Consider the following 20,453-nt stretch of genomic DNA (forward strand, 5'->3'; position numbering starts at 1 on the left):
GTGTGGCAGGCTAGTGTGGGGTAGATTCACACCCCAGTTTGCTGTGAATGAAGTGTATAGATAAGCCCTGGCTCCCATGTGTGTATCAGTCTGGTGACCACCCATTTGTGTCAGAGTCAAATTCCCTGCACCCCTCTGTATGTGTCAGAATCAGACTGGCTCAGTTTCTGAAGTAACTTTCACATCTTTGTACTTCTCTATAAACAACAGAGCCAAAATAGCTATGGGAGAGTGAGCTGGATTCATTTCTAGGCCATGCAATGTCAAAAGAATTGTTAACTAAGAGTTAGACTATGCCCTTAGGCACAGCCCTGAGCTAGGTGTGGGGCACAGCCTGGGGAGGCATTCTGCTTCAGAGACACTCCCTGCTTCCTCTCTGCTCCATGGGAGTAGCAATTTACTGCTGGCTTATATCAGCAGCAAATTATGACTAATAGACTCATGGACTTTAAGGCCAGAAGGAACCATCATGATCATCTAGTCTGACCTTCTGCACATTGCAGGTCCCAGAACCTCGTCCATCCCCTGCTGTAATAGGCCCCTAGCCTCTGGCTGAGTTACTGAAATCCTCAAATCATGAGTTGAAGACTTCAAGTTACAGAGCATCCACCTTTTATTCCAGTTTAAATCTGCAAGTGACCCATGGCCCATGTTGCAGAGGAAAACGGAAACCTACCAAGGTCTCTGCCAATTTCACCTGGGGGAAAATTCCTTTCCGGCTCTTAAGTGTGGTGATCAGTTGGACCCTGAGAATGTTGGCAAGACCCTCCAGACAGACACCTGGGAAAGAATTCTCTGTAGTAACTCAGTCGTAGAGTGCCACATGCCATTGTAGGCAGTCCCATCACACCATCCACTCCATAAACTTATCAAGCACAGTACTGAAGCCAGTTAGGTTTTTTGCCCCCCACTGCTCCCCTTGGAACGCTATTCCAGAACTTCATTCATTTCATGTTTAGATATCTTCATCTAATTTCAGGTCTAAACTTGTTGATTGCCAGTTTATATCCCTTTGTTCTTGTGTCAACATTGGCACTTAAATAACTCCTCTCCCTCCCTCTGACATAGTTATAGAGAGCAAGCATATCTCCCTCAGCCTTCTTTTGGTTAGGCTAAACAAGACAAGCTCTTTGAGTCTCCCCTCATAAGGTAGGTTTTCCATTCTTCTTATCATCCTAGTAGCCCATCGCTACACCTGTTCCAGTTTGAATTCATTTTTCTTAAACATGGGAGACCAGAATTGCATATGGTATTCCAGGTGAGGTCTCGCAAATACCTTGAACAATGGTAACTAACATTTCCCTATCTTTACTGGAAGTGCCTCACCTAATGCATCGTAGGACTGCATTAGCCTTTTTCACAGCTGCATCACATTAGCAGCTCATAGTCATCCTGTGATCAATCAATACACCCAGGTCTTTCTCCTCCTCTATTGCTTCCAGCTAAGAAGTCCCCAGTGTAGAGAAATTTTTTTGTAGTTAGTCCCTAACTGCATGGCCTCACACTTTGCACTCTTAAATGTCATCCCATTTCTATTACTCCAGTTTTCAAGGTAGTCCATATCGGCAGTACCTTCCAACTTTGTTTCATCCACAGATTTTATTAGCACACTCCCACTTTTTGTGTCAAGGTCATTAATTAAAATATTAAATAAGATTGGTCCCAAAACCAATCCCGGAGGAAATCCCCTAGTAATCTCCCTCCAACCTGACAGTTCACCTTTTAGTATGACCTGTTGTAGACTCCCCTTTAGACAGTTCCTTATCTACTTTTCAATTCTCATGTTAATCCCCATCCTCTCCAATTTATCTAATAATTTCCCATGTGGGACTGTATCAAATGCCTTATTGAAATCCAGGTAGATTAGATCTACTGCATTTCTTTTGTCCAAAAAAATCAGTTATCTTCTCAAAGGAAGAGATCAGGATGGTCTGGAACAATTTACCTTTTGTAAAACCATTTTGTATTTTATCCCAGTTACAGTTCACCTCTGTGTCCTTAAGTACTTATTCTTTCCGAATTTATTCCAAGACCTTGCATACAATTGAGGTCAAACTAACAGGCCTGTAGTTTCCCGGATCACTTTTCCCCCTTTCTTAACAGTAGGTACTATATTAGAAATTCTCTAGTCTTGGAATCACTTTTTCCTCTTTCATAAAAATAGGGACTATTTTAGCAGTTGTCTACTCATAGGGTATGTCCCCCAAGTTTACAGATACATTAAAAAATCCCTTGCTGTTGAACTTGCAATTTCATGTGCCAGTTCCTGTAATATTTTTGGATGTAGATTAGCCAGGACCTCCAGTTTGCTCCAATTAAGTTGTTTGAATTTGATTTCCACCTCGGATGTGCTATTTCCACTTCCATATCCTCATTTCCATTAGCCTCCCTGCTACTAACACTAAGCCCCTCATTACCCTTATTAAAAACTGAGGCAAAGTATCCATTTAGTTGTTGGGTCATGTCTAGATTATCTTCAATCTCCACCCCATCCTCAGTGCTTAGCGGTCCCTCTTCTTCTTTCCTTTTTGTCTTTTCATTTATGTGGCTATAGAATCTTTTACTGTGGGTTTTAATTTCCTTTGCATGGTCCAACTCTGCTTGGTTTTGGGCAGTTCTCACTTTCCCCCTACACTTTCTGACCTCCTATGCTAGCTCAGGGTGTGGAGCGAGTGGAGCCAAGTCTGTTCCCCTCCCTGCTCACTCCCCACGATCTGCTCGCTTGCATTAGGGGAAAGGCTCAAAGTAAACATGCCCAAGGATTCTAGGTAGCCTGTGCAGGGGCAGTAGGGGGGTTCTTTCAGAGGGATTTGGGCACCTAACTCCCTAGGCACCTTTGAAAATCCCAATCTAAATTCCACCTACAGACTCTATATTACTGATGAGCATGAGCATGCCCGAAAGAACCCAGCTTGATCTCAGGTCCCAGGTTGAATTTACAGGGCAGGCAACTGGAAAAAAACACCTTTTTCTTCTGTGACCATCAATTAACTGAGACAATAAAGAGGGAAGCCCACAGTGCCATTTTACAGTGATTTTTCTGACTCTCACCACACTTCTAAATCAGTTTAATCAGTATTCTATACACATCATACAGAATGTAACACTTTGCAAATGTTGGAAAACTGATGTGTGGCATTCAGGTGATACCAGGGCTATCAACAATCTATGGTTACAAGAGCAGTAGGAAGTCAGGCCAGAATTTAGTGCAATAAATCTGTTTGGGCATGATCAAAAGCTCACTGAAGTCAGTGGGAACCTTTCCATTCACTTCAGTGGGCCTTTGTATATCTTGTATTGTATTGATCAGGTCCTTTGTATATCTTGTATTGTATTGTTCCTTATAAATAAAATAGCATGAAGACATGCAGCTAGTGTGCCCTATATGTACAGTGTGGTTTCATTATACAAGGGTAGGTGCTTAAGTCCTAAAGAGTTTGTTAAAATATCATTTTAGTGTCTCAAATACCTATAATACTAAATAGTGGTTTTCTATCTTTGTTCAGTGTGCTAATGGAACAGCAGTGTCTCTCTGTGTATTAAGTAAATCTTCAGATTGTAAGGACGCAATATAAAAAAATAGGTGCTTTCCCCTGTAAAGTGAATATTTCTTAAGGATTGGAACTAGGGTCCATTTTTAAGCAGAGAACAGGGGTGAAATCAATAGGAATCTTTCCAGTGACTTTATGGGGACAGGATTTCATGACAGAAGAGTATGTGGGAAGAGAAATGAGGATATCAGTAGGTGTGTAGTCCACCAGCCTTCCATTAGATTTTGTGCAGTACATCACTCTGTCTGGTGCTCATAGAGAAAGCGGTAATAGGAACCTTTTGGAAACTGAGATTTTCCATATAAGCTTGGATGATTAGTGTAATTTGTGAAAGGTTACCACCAAAGTAACCAGCAACCCTACCAAAATACTGATCATTTCTATACCAGCAAATCTTCTGACCACAGTAGGAAATTCATCCCTGCATTGATTACCCAACTAAACAGAGAACACACACAGAGAGAGAGAGAGAGAGAGAGAGACTGGAAATGTGAAATTCCACTCATATGCTTTACATTTTTTTCATTTTAGACTTGGGAAACAACAGCAACCATGCTGCACCATCCCTGATCTCCAGCCTCCAGGAAGGGGCCTCTGCACTGAATACTTACACAGCAGAGGAGGAGAAGAGCAAAACACCTCCAGAGAACAAGGGCCAGATCATTTTTGATGACCACATACACCTGAAATGGGTTGAGTGGGAAGGGTCAGTTCCAAGGGGGGCAGTTTCCATCTGGAATGAGGAGGCATCTCGCACAGACTATGTCTGTGCAGAGGCAGGATGTTCTGTTGGGTTTTTCAATGAAAGTAAAGGTCCATATTGTTACTATTCCAATGCTGATCAAGAACATCGCACCTCAAACTTCAGAATGTTGGTAAATGAGGATAACGTTGAAGTGCTAGAGTGGAAGGAAGGATCATTTGGTTCTGTTCCACCAAAGTCAGTTCCAAGCTATCCAGGAGTTAATGTTTTTGTTGGTAGGAATCGTTATGGCTTAGGGAAAGTAGTCCCTAGGTTTGAAGCTTTCTTCTTACCTCAGAATGGCAAAGAGAAGTGTTACAAAGAATACGAAGTTCTGACTGTTAACACATCCAAGAAATAGCAAAAGTTCAGTATTTAATAAATAAGGCAAAATTTTCTTACCAATCAATTCCAATCTTAACATTGTCCAAAATCCTTAACAATTTTCAAAATATAAAAGAAACCACAACTGATGAGCAATATTGAAAAATTGGTCACCCCACTTGAAATGGAGTGGTTTCCACTATCAGCACAAAAGTTCCCATTTTCAATGGGACATCAGTACGTTTTTCATCAGAGATAACTTTTCCATCGTATTGGTGCCAGTCGTACCAAGTTGCGAAAACATCTGTCTACCTGTGAAATGAATAACCACCATTCATGAATGTGAGGTGGTCATGATGGGTACAGAGATGAGGGCTCATATACCCTAACCAGCCACACTCATCCGTACTTATCAAAACAGAGAAACTCTTGGCAACACCATTCGGGAAACAGGCACCAACATCCACATCTCAGATGTGAACGCTGAGTTGAGACCGTGCCAGCCCATAAGAAATGCTGAACTATGTCCAAAGGAGTCTGTAGTCCCAGTATCAGCAGTATGGAAAACGGTTGCTCTACTTCAGGCTTTTTCTTTTCCCAGATTTTAATCTTGCCATGGAATTAGTATAACAACTTTATTGTTATACTAATTAACAACATAATTTTATTTAGGGTTATTGTTTTCTTTTGATACTGAAGGTTGGGACCAAGACCAGCATACAACCCCCTGCCAGCGCCCAAGGAACACCTCGTTATCCACTATCCACTTTATTCTCTGTTCTTATGCCCTCAACTGCCATGTATAATGCTGAACAGCCACAGGAGAGTAAAAAGAAGATAAATGTTGTGCATTAGATTTATTTTTCTATTGTTCAGATGGTTTTTAGCGTGCCCATCATTGTAGTATCTAAGTGCTGCATAGCTGAATTAATTCTGCATTGTGAGGTCCATTGTCATGGATCCACAGGACAAGCTGGCCCCTGACCTTTTGTCACGGATCCACAGGATCACTGCTATGGCCCTGCTTTGGAACAGTCTCTAGGAGGATGCCCTTCAGTGTGCCAGGCTCCCTCAGGGTCTCTTCCACCAGGGTCAGCTACGCAGCTTCACCACCTCCTTAGACTGGACCTCTGGGCCTTCAGCACCCCTGCTTCACACCCTGAGTTCTGTTCATTGCCTGAGGTAGACTTGTCCACTCTTCAGGGATCAATACAACTCACCCAGCATTTTCAGTGACACTAACACAGCATTGTCCAAACAGAAGGGTTTATTAGTCATCTGGAACACAGCGTAGGAAGCCCTTGGGTTTGCGTAGAGAAATGAAGGCATAGCCCAGAGCCCAACCAAGCTGTAATGAAGCCCTTGGTTCAATCTCTGTCTCTTTCTTTGTCTGACCTCCTTGGCCAGACTCCAGGTGAGAGCACCCTGACAGGCTCCAGCAGCCAGCTTTTATCTCACACCTCTCCAGTCTTTTGTTCCCGAGCTGGGGAAAAGCTGCTTGGCTTCCTGCAGAGAGGTGGGGCAATCCATGGTCATTGGTCGCTGGGTTTCAATGTTCTAGTGATTGGATTTGCATTGTCTTCATGGATTCTCCACTGATATGGGGTTTCCAGCCAGTCCCTTTCCAATGACCTATTTAGTCCCAGGCTGCTAGGTGCCTTCAAACCTGTGTCTTAGCCTGCTCCAAGAGAAAACAGTCTCTTTCCAGCCACTAGGTAAAAAGGGGAAAGTGAGGCACACACAGGACTCATAAAAATAGTACAAAAAAAGTCCCACTTGGTCACATCTTTATACCATCTCTCTAGGAGTGTGCCCCTATCATACTGCTTGTTGTGGGACATGGCTAAGAGCACCAGTCTCAGGTCAGATTGCCAGAAAACAGGGTGTGTACCCCAAACTGCTGGGGTACGTAAGATTTCACCAAGCCAGTAACAAATATGTGCTTCCAAAATACTCTGCCAGTTATTTTGAAGCCACAGACAGTTCCCTTCAGGTGCTCTAGTCCCTCATGCACCACCCAGACAAACCGGACTTTATGATGAAAGGCCATTAAAACCAAAATTCATCAGAGATTAGCTTCTTCTAAGCCTGAAGAACCAGCCACTTGCCCCAGGATCTGGTAGCCAATCCTTTAGTAATCTAAAACCTAAAGGTTTATTAACATAAAAAATGATTAGGGTGCTGGGGCACATGACTTACGAGGAGAGGCTGAGGGAACTGGGTTTATTTAGTCTGCAGAAGAGAAGAGTGAGGGGGGAAATTTTATAGCAGCTTTCAACTACCTGAAGGGGGGGGGGTTCCAAAGAGGATGCAGCTCGCTGTTTTCGGTGGTGGCAGATGACAGAACAAGGAGCAATGGTCTCAAGTTGCAGTGGGGGAAGTCTAGGTTGGATATTAGGAAACACCATTTCACTAGGAGGGTGGTGAAACACTGGAATGGGTTACCTAGGGAGGTGGTGGAATCTTCATCCTTAGAGGTTTTTAAGGCCAAGCTTGACAAAGCCCTGGCTGGGATTATTTAGTTGGGTGGGGTGACGACGCAGGAAAGGAAACAGAACACCAGGTCTGTGGTAGCCGAAAAGCCCCTCTACCTCCAGGAACTTTTCCTGGGGCTTTTATTCTTTACTTACTTTGTTTACAACACTTCTTAGTGGTTACATTCCTGCGCATAAAAAGGCCAGGCAGTATACATGCACATAAGATAACAAACCCATCTCTTGAGGGCGTGAATGCCAGCTGCGAGGAAACAATCAAATCAGCCAAATAAGTTTCCCAAACAGGCGCTAGAACAAGGTCACTCCTGCCTCATTGCCAAGGGAACAGTTTGCCGTTCTTCAAGGCTTGTGATTAGGGAGCAACACATTCCTACATCCCCCCCTATTTTATTTTATAGATGCAGTGTTTAAACAAAGCGCTCTCGCAGGGTAGCATACACAATGCCACTAGATTGGGTATACGCTAAACAAAACAGCAAAGCAAAACGCCAATCCCATATGGCTTGACCAGTTGCCAAACACCCCCCATGGGGTTTGTAAGTAAAACAATTAACTACTTTGGCACAAGTATTATTAGCATAATTTGCTACAAAGGGGGTATAAAGCTGTACCTAATCAATACTCTATTATTGCAAATTGAATGGTTTGCAAACAGGAACAAGGCAGGTACTTAACAAACTTTGCATTTATACCTTTCATTACAAAAATAATAATGAGGGACAGCTGCATTTCGTTATACATAGGCCATCTTGATATCTTAATTCCTTACTTGTTTTGACTCTTGCCAACATACAATATTTTCTAGACCTTATCTACACAAGGTTTTCTACACCTTATCTATACAAGGTCACAATAACTTCTCACACAGTACTTTCTCACCCGCCTCACACAATCCTCGCTTCTACAAATCTCGCGTTATCAGGGTTACAGTTAGCCTGACTCTTGCTAACAAACTGTCATGCATAGCAGTTCTTTTCTGACAGTTCTTTCTCTGCTTCCACGACCCCCCCCTTTTTGTACTTCTAGTACAACAAATATTCTTAAATCTCTATTTGCATTAAGCCCTGGACTTCAAATTCTACATCAGATGCTTCAATCTTAGGGGTTCTGATTGGATGTAATGACAATGCATGATTAGCATAAACATGAAAGGTATTACTATTATTACGTCTTTTACAACAATGATAACATAATCCTAAGCTAACTAATAGCAACACAAGCAATAACATTCCCATAGCAATAATATAATGGGGCTGTTGTACAATCTTAATCATAAAGCACAATACATCCTACTTAGTACATAAAATGGATACTCTATAAGCTGTCTGGAAAGCATACTTTTCAACTTAATATATATTTTAAAGCATGTGAATTTGCCCTTGTACTTCAGAGATTTTCTGAATCTCTGGTAACAGTGAAAACAAATTCTGAAATCTATCAGGTACTAAACTAGTCCAATTAAAGGGTACCTGGAACCTAAGGGCTACTTGAAAAACTCTATCTGCAGGCCAGTAAATAATATGATTGCCTGCAGTGGTAATGAGATTAAAATGTATGTCTTGCAATGTGGAGGCTTTAACATACACACAGCTATCATTAGCTTAAAAGAGTAAGTGTCCTGTCAGGTGTAATCCCAGGAGCACTGACTAAAATTAACTGGGCATACCAGGTAGTTTAATTTCCCAGATGTTTTGGTGAATTACTCAATCCCACATGCATCCTCCCCATGGACCCGGCAGGATTTGGTATGTGGGAGGCCACACCCCCTTTACCGGTCCATATGCTTGGAAGGAGCATTGAGAACGTCTACACTTCCACCCAGAAAGTCTCCAAGTATGTCTCCATGGCCACAGATCAGATGGTACTCCTGATGTGTCTGTAAGGGCAGTGGGCCAAGCCTGAACATGCTAGATCCCACTGCAATGCCTTCCCAGCCTCAGTGATATTCAATACCATCTCTGTCAGCAACTTCTGGGTCATTGTCTGTATTTTGATGTGTTACTGGGGTAATAGTGTAATAGAGGAGATGGCAGGGGCAATGGCAACAAGGTGCCTTTGGTACTTATCATTTAAAATCCAATTAGGGAAGGCAATACATACTGAAGGACTTATCCAAAACACAGGGCGCAGCCTGTAGAATAAACCCCAAAATCCAATCAATACCACGTTCCCAAGCATGGGTCCCACAAGTTTCTTTTTTTCCAGGTTATAATTCTTTGTTTCTTTACCAGGGTCAGTTCTTAATGTCTCTTGTAGTCAGGAATTCCTGGACTTTGTGGTTTCAAGGAAGCAAGTGTTCCTTCTTCTCTTTTCCTGAAACAGTGTGGTTTAGCATCATACAGGGGAGAGGTTACTAGCACATCACCCTGTAATGGTTTTGTGTCTTTTAGAAAAATTCAAAGCAACAGTAGGTCTGTCAGTGGACAAGGGAGAGGTTACTAGCACTTCACCTTGTCTTTTTTTCCTTTTTCCTTTCTTTCTTTTTCCTGCTGTCCAGAAGACACAGCAGAGCTAGAAGGAGAAATAGGCTTATCAGCAACTGGAGAATCCTCTCCAGGTGGAGGGGTCTTTTTGCAGTGAGAAGCATGGGTCCAGGTGGGCAGTCCTTGGCACTTCACAGCAGTGTTGGTGGTTAACAGGACTTGGAAAGGGCCTTTCCAGTGTGGAGCCAAAGCAGTCTTTCGTTGATGGACTTTACATAGACTCAATTTCCTTGTTTCAATAAATGGCAGGGCTGCTAGGGTCTTTGGGTAGCACTTCTTTTATCTGTGAAAAAAAAAACCTAACACATTTCATTAGTGCCTGGCAGTGTTTTGCAGATCTCAGTTGCTTGGGCACATTCAGGCCCCCCCTTTTCGTGGCTGTCAGCCAGGTCTTATCTTTGGACTGAGCTTGCTAGCTATTTTTTCCTCAGTTAACTCATTCCGTGCTTTTTCCTCTTCTCCCTTTCTCGGCTTCTTTTAACCTACAAAGGAAACTTTCACTCTTCACTTATACACTTTTTTCCAACAATGAACGCATACACATTGCCATTATACAGTACATTAGTCTTATTATTCAATGTATGCCATGTACACTCTTCCAGTAAAATAACTTTATTACAGAGCTTTGGAGCAACAAACCGAGACAAGCACACCCACTTTTGAGGAGTCCACTTGGTACAACCTCTGGTGTCCAATCGCTTTCCTCCCTCCCCAGCCCTCTGGCTGGAAATCTGAGGTAGCCAGAAGGATCCCATGGGCAATATGGGGAGTGGGTTAACCTTCCATGTCCTTGTTTCCAAAGACTGTTGATATGCAAATTTTAACAACAATTTTTCAATTAAAAAATCTGGCCAATGAAGTTTCTTTTTCTTACTTAAGCAAATATATCAGACTTTAGTATATCACATTTTCCTGATTTATCCAAACACTTTGTATTCCAAGTTGAATAAAACAAGTATCTGCTTTTTCATTTAACCCTTCTATTTAAATTTGAGCTAGACTGTCCTATGAAAATATTAAATCCAACAATTCTGGCCACAAGACAAACATCACAAGACAGGACAAAGAACACAAAAATAATTCCTATTGTACCAGTAAATGCATGGTACATCGAATGCTATTCAGCTGGCATCCGTTTTCTCTGATGATCTGAAAGACAAAAGAACCGAGGTCTACCCCTTCTGGGCAGTCAGTCATTACTTAAAATATTTACTTTATTACACATACTCTTGTTGATTTTAGGCAAAACAGAGGAATTACCACATATTTCCTTGTATTTGTTTCATATGCAGCCCAGGTTTCAGTGGCTACTACCTTATTAGTTAGAAAATTGCATTAATACAGATGCTTTCTGGCTTGCTTCCAGATCCAAAGCTATCCACGGCTTAAAGATTCTTACTTAAAAAGGGACACAATTAACTTTCCCGGACTTTTGATTGCCTTTTACTTCTAACTCCTGCTTTCAAACACACAGTGATCTGAACAAGACAACACAACCTATATTGGTAGGTTTGCATTTCTTATACCTCTACTACAATATATACTGCACATGTTCTCCACAATTCAATTTCCACAACACTAGCCACATCAATTTCTACACAAGGTGTAACTATTTCTTTTTGAACACCGGGTAAAGGCCATTTACTTAACATATAATTCAAAGAGCTATCCTTAGAGGGTTTTACCAGAGAGTGTCTCCTTATCCTATTAGGACTCACCTTATCAGAGCACGAACCCCAGGGGCTGTGGTGAAGCAGAGAAAAGGGGCGAAACACCCCGTTGGCGCCGTTCCCAGTTTGCCGCAGCCGTCTGGAGTCCAATGTCCGAGCCAGGAGAGTCCCGGCGGAGTCACCAGAAACTGTTACCAAAATATCGGGTCCACCTAGCTGAGAGCCAATAACAGCCAGACAGGGATAAGGAGGAGTTGCTTTATTCTGCAGAATAAAGGAGAGCTTTGCACCTTGGTACAAAAACTCTGTCTCATACACATTTTACCATTCCAATTATCATCCTGGGGATTTGAAATCCCCATGCCTATAATTACTTACTCCTTTCCTTCCTCTATGCCCTCAAAGTTTCCAACCTGTTTTCCAGTCAAGAAGCCATACCGACCCGCAGTCCGGATACCAGGGGCACTGGCGATCTATTTCCCTTAGGGGGTCCTCAATATGAGCAACCGGGACAACGATGCATGATCGCTGCCGTGTAATCTTGAACTCTCTTGTGTGCTCCTTCTGGGCACTGGAAAGTTCGCCCCCCATACTCACGAATAAGGGGCGGCAAACAGCCGCGGGCGCGCTCGGCATATCCAGCCGGTGAGTAGGGGGTTATCACGTCGGGGTCACCAGCTGGGGTGACAACGCAGGAAAGGAAACAGAACACCAGGTCTGTGGTAGCCGAAAAGCCCCTCTACCTCCAGGAACTTTTCCTGGGGCTTTTATTCTTTACTTACTTTGTTTACAACACTTCTTAGTGGTTACATTCCTGCGCATAAAAAGGCCAGGCAGTATACATGCACATAAGATAACAAACCCATCTCTTGAGCGCGTGAATGCCAGCTGCGAGGAAACAATCAAATCAGCCAAATAAGTTTCCCAAACAGGCGCTAGAACAAGGTCACTCCTGCCTCATTGCCAAGGGAACAGTTTGCCGTTCTTCAAGGCTTGTGATTAGGGAGCAACACATTCCTACAGTTGGGGTTGGTCCTGCTTTGAATCATAGAATATCAGGGTTGGAAGGGACCTCAGGAGGTCATCAAGTCCAACCCCCTGCTCAAAGCAGGACCAATTCCCAACTAAATCATCCCAGCCAGGGCTTTGTCAAGCCTGACCTTAAAAACCTCTGAGGAAGGAGAGCAGGGGGTTGGACTAGATGACCTCCTGAGATCTCTTCCAACCCTAATCTTCTATGATTCTAAAAGAGAAGAGAGTTGTTAAAATGAATCCTATGCATTACAATTGATTTCAGAGTCTGTAGATCAGGATAATGGCAGTGAAGTTAAATCTGCTAGCTTGCAATAAATCTCTCTGGTTCACCCAAATATTGGTGTTCTCAGTCCATTGTTCAAAGCTCCCGTTTGTTAGAAATCACAGTCCAGAGATGTGGAGCAGGATGAGGCAAGGGGCTGATGTCACCATCTCCAATTTATACCCCAGTCAATGTGCATGGAAAAATATTGGCTCAAACATGGAGCTATGCATCACATGTTCTACGTGCCCTGCTAAGTCACTGAGCCTCCATTCTCTATATGGGCATCCTCAGGAGGGGCCCACTGGAAGAGCTAATTCTCCTTAATGGCCCAGCAGCACATGGCTGGCCAGTGTTGATGTAAATCTGTCTTGTGGTTGTTACCCAGGAACACAACATGTTTAATAACAAGGATACAGTAAAATTTCATAACGTAGTCCACAGTGGTGAGACACACATTTAAACAGGCTAATAATACTTAGCAGATTATAACGTTTCCAATGATAGCTTACAAGGTGACCTTTGTACAACATTTATCACAATTATTGAACAGTGGTACTAACATTAGCAGACAATCTCCTTCTTTTTTATAATAATAATATATGGAGATATACCTATCTCATAGAACTGGAAGGGATTCCAAGAGGTCATTGAGTCCAGCCCCCTGCCTTCATTAGCAGGACCAAGTGCTGATTTTGCCCCAGATCCCTAAATGGCCCCCCTCAAGGATTGAACTCACAACCCTGGGTTTAGTAGGCTAATGCGCAAACCACTGAGCTATCCCTTCCCCAGCATCACAGCCCTGTTCAGTGGCCCCCACTTTTTATAAGGATGAGGCACAAAGGCCATTACTCCAAAACGGAGTCATTAGCTTCAAAGCCACTGTTTCTCACCATGGCTCTTTCAACAAATCCAAAAGAACTTGAACCCTTGTAAAAAGACTTTACCCCTTTGGGAATGATGCACCCAGCAGATGTTTTGCAGCAGCACAAGATGGCTGTTTCAGAACAAGTCAGCATTTATGAGCCAACTGGAATTCAGTGTTTTAGAATTCTTAGGTTAAAATGGAAAAGCCAAGTTTACGTGCATGTCCTGGCTGGCAGAACATCTTGCCTCTGTAGTCCAGTGTATCCAGGATTCCATTTCTCTGCCACCGCACTGCCCAGGAGTTCTGAACACCATGTCCTGACACCTCCAGTCTTTCTGGCAAGCTGCAGTCACACTGCTTTCATGTGTGCTGCTCCTCTTGGTTGCCAGTCCTTAAAAGTTAATGTCCTGACCTTGGTCTACCAACGTATTTCCATTCATAAGTTAGAGAGAGACACAGGGTGAGTGGGGTAATATCTTGTACTGGTCCAATTTCTGGTGGTGAGAGAGACAAGGCTTTGAGCTTATACAGAGCTCTTCACGTCTGTGTAAGCTTGAAAGCTTGTCTCTCTCACTGACAGAAGTTGGACCAATAAAAATATCACCTCATCCATCTCATCTCTCTATTATCTTGGGACTAACACAACCACACCAACACTGCAAATATTCATATGGTGACAGTCCTTGATAGTTCCCAGCCATGGCCCTATTTCAGGAAAGAAATTAACCCTTTCAGATTCAGTGGTAACAATACAAAGTGAGTGGGTAAACCGAGTCACATATTTTTCATAAAAATACTACAGAAATTCCACATGGGCACTCTCAGCACCGTACCCAGGGCAGGTGGAGCGTTTGAGCCTCCCCACAGCAGCCCAGGCTCCCTGGGCGGCTCTTACCAGGGCTCAGCTCCAGTTTCTGGCCTGACCAGGGGCGTGGGGCCTTGGTGGGAAGAGGAGCAGGAGCAGAGGCATGGAGAGGGGTTCTTGCATGTGTCCCACTTTTATCATTTGAAAAGGTTGTTGCCCCATGTTCCACGGGGTGTGTGTGTGACAGGACGAGTGGGATAGGGTGAACACACGAGGGCACAGGAGGAGGGTGAAGGTGAAGAATCTGGGAAGGGTGGAAAGGCTTGATGGCTGGGCCAGGCTCCATTTGTGAATAGGTAGGGGCCTGGGATTCGTGATGTAGTTGGTCCTTGGCAGAACCAAGCAGAGGGCCCAGAGACCATGCTGGCACAAGTTGCCCACTGGGAAGAAGGCATGGGTCCTGATTCTGGGTAGCCATTAGCTTAACTGCATTGGCTATTCAAATCAAAACTACAATGCCACCTGTCCAGCCTGATATTCTGGGCGGACATGGCAGTTGCACCCCAACTTGGAAGCAAGTGTTCCTGTGCACCTCCTACATCAGTAGGTCCAAACGCACCAGCACCTGTTGCAGGCATCTCGAATGCTCCCTTCTTACCCCTGCTATTTCCCCCATCATGGCCTCTAGTTCTTGAAAGTCACTGTCAGTTGATGATGATAGCTGCTGTCCCTTTCAGATAGGGGTCGATTCTGAGACTCAGCTGCCCACTCACTGGTCAGTGTACTTGCCCATGAAAGTTAATTTCTACTTTTTCCTGCAGGGAAAGATTTGTGCTGCAATGTCACTATGTTGCCCACCCCCATTCGTGTCCTCCAGCAATCCCCTTGCTCTTGGTTGTGGAATTGCCATGGTGCTGGGGCACAGACCACACTGGGGACATAGCATGGCCTTTATATGATGTCTGAAAGTGGTGCTGCCTGTGGTGACCAGCTGGACATGAGAGGGGACCTCAGCAGCCAGTGCACATAAAGCTCTGCTTCCCCATAGCCCTCTAACTCCATCCCCCTTTGTATCTGTGAATCCTGAGCAGAGGAGGCACATGCGTCTCATCACTCAGCACAGTGAGTTAGACACCTATTTCTAAGGTCATGCTGGCCGTTCAGCATGACCACATGCCAGTTTTCAGTGGGTTATCTAGCAGGCACTGCTGGGAGCTGGAACGGCTGGCGGGGGGGCAGCCACAGCTGGGATCCCCTGACAGTGATCAGCGACCACACCCTCCCTTGTGCCTGTGATGATGGAGCTGGTAGGCCCAGTCTCAGACAGGGTGGGTATGTGGCAGTGTCTTTTCCTGGGTCTGCTTTGCTTGCCTTTCTGCCTAGGGAACTGTTAAGTGTTGCAGATGCTTTCCCTTATTTCTGGGGAGCTGTGTGCTGGGAAAGGAAGTGGGGTGTGGGAATGACTAGGAGAGGTGCATTCGTTGCCTTTGTGAGCAGGGCTGCCCCGTAGCCTGGAAGCTGCCTGTATGTCAGCAAAGGAAACTGTTGATAGCTGAGCAGATTCTTCTCCATTGGACTGCAGTCCCCCTTGCCTATTTGTCCATCACCGTATGTTCGAGGCTTAAAAACACTTCAATGGGCAATTCTACCCTGTTCCTGCCCCCACAGTATGAGATGGCACCTTGCCATAATTGGATGAGCTCCACATCCACTATTTGCTTGAAGATTTTTAGGGCATAGACCCATGGGCATCAGCCTGCCATGAGATGCAGAGGATGCTGGGTCATGACTGAGGGTGACCTCTGGGAGTATATTGCTTGCAGCGTGCGGAGCCCGGAGAAGAGGGATGGAGCATTGGTGTATGTTTTGGGGGGGGGGGGTATTTGTGAAGTTAAAGCTCTGCTCTCTGCATCCCAGGAGGGGGCTCTGGAATGGGGCAGGGGCTTGGGGTGGGGAAGGTGGTGAGGGCTCTGGCTGGGGGTCTGGGCTCTGGGGTGGGCCGGGAATGAGGGGCTTGGGGTTCAGGAGGGGATTCAGGGCTGAGGTAGGGAGTTGGGGTGCAGGAGAAGTTGCAGGGTCCGGGCTCCAGGAGGGAGTTTGCATGTAGGAGGGGGCTCAGGGCTAGGGACGGGGGTTGGGGTGCGGGGTCTGGGGCCAGGGGTTGGGTGCAGGAGGGGGTTTGGTGTGTGGACTTCAGCTGGGTGGCTCTTACCTCAGGTGGCTTCCGGTGGGCGGCACAGCTCCCTGCCTGCCCTGGCTCTGTGTGGCTCCTGGAAGTGGCTGGCATGTCCGGCCTCGCTCCTAGGCGCAGGAGCAGCTGTGCAGGCGCTGCCGCCGCAATGCCCATTGACTGCAGTTCCTGGCCAATGGGAGCTGCAGACCTGATGCTTGGGAGGGGGCGACACTTGGAGCTTCCCTGATCGCTCCTGCACCAAGGGGCCGGATGTGCCGGCTGCTTCCAGGAGCTGCGCAGAGCCAGGGCAGGCAGGGAGCCTGCCTTAGCCCCGCTGCACCGTGGACCAGACTTTTAACGACCCCCAATGGTGCTCACTGGAGCCACCAGAGTTCCTTTTTGACTGGGCATTTGGTCACCCTAGGAGGCAGTGAAATCCAGCTGGCCAGGGGGAGCCACAGCTTCCCCAGAGTGGGATGCTGCAGCAGGGAAATAGTGCGTGGAAGCCCACTGAGCTCCTTGCAGGGTGGGTGGGGAGAAGATGCTGCATGCAAGTCCCACTCCCCTACCCATAGGCATAGTTTGACTTCTATATTTGGGCATGCGTGAGAGGGGGCAAATTCTATGCCTGCCCAGGGGCGCCACTTCAGATATTTTTGGGGGAGGAGGGGCACTACTTTAACAATGATTCCAGGGGCTACCTAGGCAACTCAAAACTCTAGGTTTTTTTTTTTTTTTTAAAGATAATAACTTAGAAATTATTTCAGAGGAGGATTGTATCTAATTCCTAGATCAAGAGAGAAAATTAAATACTACACACACTCAGCTCTAATATGAACAAGTTCTGACATCTTTTGGCAAATCATTTAAGGGACACTGGCTAGGTTTAAAATTGTAATGTCTATTCGTACTCAGATACGCTTACTGAAGTCAGAAGTGACCATCATCATCATCTACTCTGACCTCTGTACCTCGCAGGCCAAAGAACCTCACCCACTCACTCCTGGAATAGACCCCTAAGCTCTGACTGAGTTACTTATGTCTTCAAATTATGGTTTAAAGACTGCAAGTTACAAAGAATTCATTATTTACACTAGTTTAAATTTGCAAGTGACCCATGCCCCATACTGCAGAGGAAGTAAAAAAACCCAAACAAACAGGCTCTCTGCCAATCTGCCAATAGGAAGAGAGCAAAGAAAGAAGAAGTGGGACCGCTGAAGTCTATTGCCGGAGAGGAGATTAAAGACAATCTAGGCATGGCGCAATATCTTAATGAATATTTTGCATCGGTGTTTAATGAGGCCAATGAAGTATTAGGGATACTAGCACCACTATAGAGCGGCATTCGGGATGGGGGATTACCGTATCCGAGGTGGAAACAAAACTTGAACGCCTTAATGGGGCTAAGTCGGGAGGACCGGACGATCTACATCCGAGAATATTGAAGGAATTGGCGCGGGAAATAGCAGGCCCGTTAGCGATAATATTTAATGAATCTGTAAACTCGGGGGTGGTCCCGTTAGACTGGAGAATAGCTAATGTGGTTCCTATTTTCAAGAAAGGGAAAAAAAGTGATCCGGGTAACTACAGGCCTGTTAGTCTAACATCTGTAGTGTGCAAGGTGTTAGAGAAAATTCTGAAAGAGAAACTAGTTGAGGACCTGGAGGGTAGTGGCAATTGCGATAAATTACAACATGGTTTTACGAAGGGCAGATCGTGCCAAACGAATCTGATCTCCTTCTTTGAGAAAGTAACGGATTTATTAGATAAGGGAAATGCGGTGGACCTAATATACCTGGATTTCAGTAAAGCGTTTGATACTGTACCCCATGAGGAATTATTGGTTAAACTGAAAAACATGGGGATCGATATGAAAATCCAGAAGTGGATAAGGAATTGGTTACTGGGGAGAAAGCAGCGGGTTGTATTAAAGGGTGAACTGTCGGGTTGGAGGGAGGTTACTAGTGGAGTGCCTCAAGGTTCGGTTTTGGGACCCATTTTATTTAATCTATTTATAACTGACCTCGGAACCGATTGCAGGAGTGGGCTGATAAAATTTGCGGATGATACGAAGGTGGGAGGCGTTGTAAATTCGGAGGAGGACAGGGATATCCTGCAGGGAGACTTGAATGAGCTTGTGAATTGGAGTATCAGAAATAAGATGAAATTTAATAGTGAAAAGTGTAAGGTGATGCATTTGGGGATGACTAATAACAATTTTAGTTACAAGATGGGGATGCATTGGTTAGAAGTAACGGAAGAGGAGAAGGACCTAGGGGTTCTTGTAGACCGCAGGATGACTATGAGTCGACAATGTGACGTGGCGGTGAAAAAAGCCAATGCGGTCTTGGGATGCATTAGGCGAGGTATATCTAGTAGGGATAAGGAGGTCCTGCTTCCGTTGTACAAGGCGCTGGTGAGACCTCATTTGGAGTACTGTGTGCAGTTCTGGTCTCCCATGTTTAAAAAAGATGAACTCAAACTGGAACGGGTGCAGAGAAGGGCCACTAGGATGATCAGAGGAATGGAAAAGCTGTCGTACGAAAGGAGACTAGAGGAGCTTGGGTTGTTTAGTCTGACAAAGCGAAGGCTGAGAGGGGATATGATTGCTATCTTTAAATATATTAGAGGGATTAATACAAGGGAGGGAGAAGAATTATTCCAGCTTAGTACTAACGTGGATACCAGAACGAATGGATACAAACTGGCCATGGGGAAGTTCAGACTTGAAATTAGACGAAGGTTTCTGACCGTCAGAGGGGTGAAATATTGGAACGGCCTACCGAGGGAAACGGTGGGGGCGACGGACCTGTCTGGTTTTAAGATAAAGTTAGATAAGTTTATGGAGGGAATGGTTTAATGGTAAAACATAGTAGTCAAGGAAAGCCAAGCAATGGTGGGTAAATAGTATAATGGCTAACGGGGTCGGGCTGGAGACTCTTGCCTATATGCTCGGGGTCTTACTGATCGCCACATTTGGGGTCGGGAAGGAATTTTCCTCCAGGGCAGATTGGCTGAGCCTCTGGAGGTTTTTCGCCTTCCTCCGCAGCATGGGGCAGGGATCTCTAGCAGGAGGGTCTCTGCCGATTGCAGTCACTAAAAACAGGATTGGGGACTTCAACAGCAGAGTCCAGGGAAGGGGTAGGGACGGTTTTATGGCCTGCAGCATGCAGGGGGTCAGACCAGATGATCATAATGGTCCCTTCTGACCTTAAAGTCTATGAGTCTATGAATCTGACCTGGGGGGAATTTCCTTCCCAATCCCAAATATGGTGATCAGTGAGATCCTGAGCAAGTGGGCAAGAGTCACCAGGAAGCTACCTGGGAAAGCATTCTCTGTAATAACTCAGAGCCCTCCCTATAGAATCATAGAATATCAGGGTTGGAAGGGACCTCAGGAGGTCCTCTAGACCAACCCCCTACTCAAAGCAGGACCAATCCCCAACTAAATCATCCCAGCCAGGGCTTTGTCTAGCCTGACCTTAAAAACCTCTAAGGAAGGAGCTTCCACCACCTCCCTAGGTAACCCATTCCAGTGCTTCACCACCCTCCTAGTGAAAAAGCTTTTCCTAATGTAACGCCCCCTCTCTACCTGGTTACCTTCTTTAATGCCAATCTGTTTACAGGTCATTCTTCTCTTCTGCAGACTCAATAATCCCAGTTCCCTCAGCCGCTCCTCATAGGTCATGTGGTCCAGCCCCCTAATAATTTTTATTGCCCTCTGCTGGACTCTTTCCAATTTTTCCACATCCTTCTTGTAGTGTGGGGCCCAAAACTGGACACAGTACTCCAGATGAGTACAATGCCGAATAGAGGGGAATGATCACGTCCCTTGATCTGCTGGCAATGCTCCTACTTATACAGCCCAAAATGCTGTTAGCCTTCTTGGCAACAAGGGCACACTGTTGACTTGTATCCAGCTTCTTATCCACTGTAACTCCTAGGTCTTTTTCTGCAGAACTTCTGCCTAGTCACTCGGTCCCTAGTCTGTAGCAATGCATGGGACTCTTCTGTCCTAAGTGCAGGACTCTGCACTTGTCCTTTT

At 45.1% G+C, this 20,453-nt stretch overlaps 1 protein-coding gene across 4 annotated transcripts in view; it reads left to right on the plus strand.

Annotated features, from left to right (window-relative positions):
* LOC101941125 (uncharacterized) overlaps nucleotides 1-20,453 on the plus strand; it is a 54,154-nt gene that overhangs the window by 9,103 nt on the left and 24,598 nt on the right. For 3 of the 4 annotated variants that reach the window (XR_010594110.1, XR_010594109.1, XR_010594108.1), the window contains one exon: nucleotides 4,083-15,567. The exons of the other annotated variant lie outside the window; for it this stretch is intronic. The gene's annotated coding sequence lies outside the window, so the exon portion shown is untranslated. The remainder of the gene's footprint in view (nucleotides 1-4,082; nucleotides 15,568-20,453) is intronic. 4 annotated transcript variants of the gene reach the window in all.

This window comes from Chrysemys picta, chromosome 20 (genome assembly GCF_011386835.1).
Source record: "Chrysemys picta bellii isolate R12L10 chromosome 20, ASM1138683v2, whole genome shotgun sequence".
NCBI classification, from domain to species: Eukaryota; Metazoa; Chordata; order Testudines; family Emydidae; genus Chrysemys; species Chrysemys picta.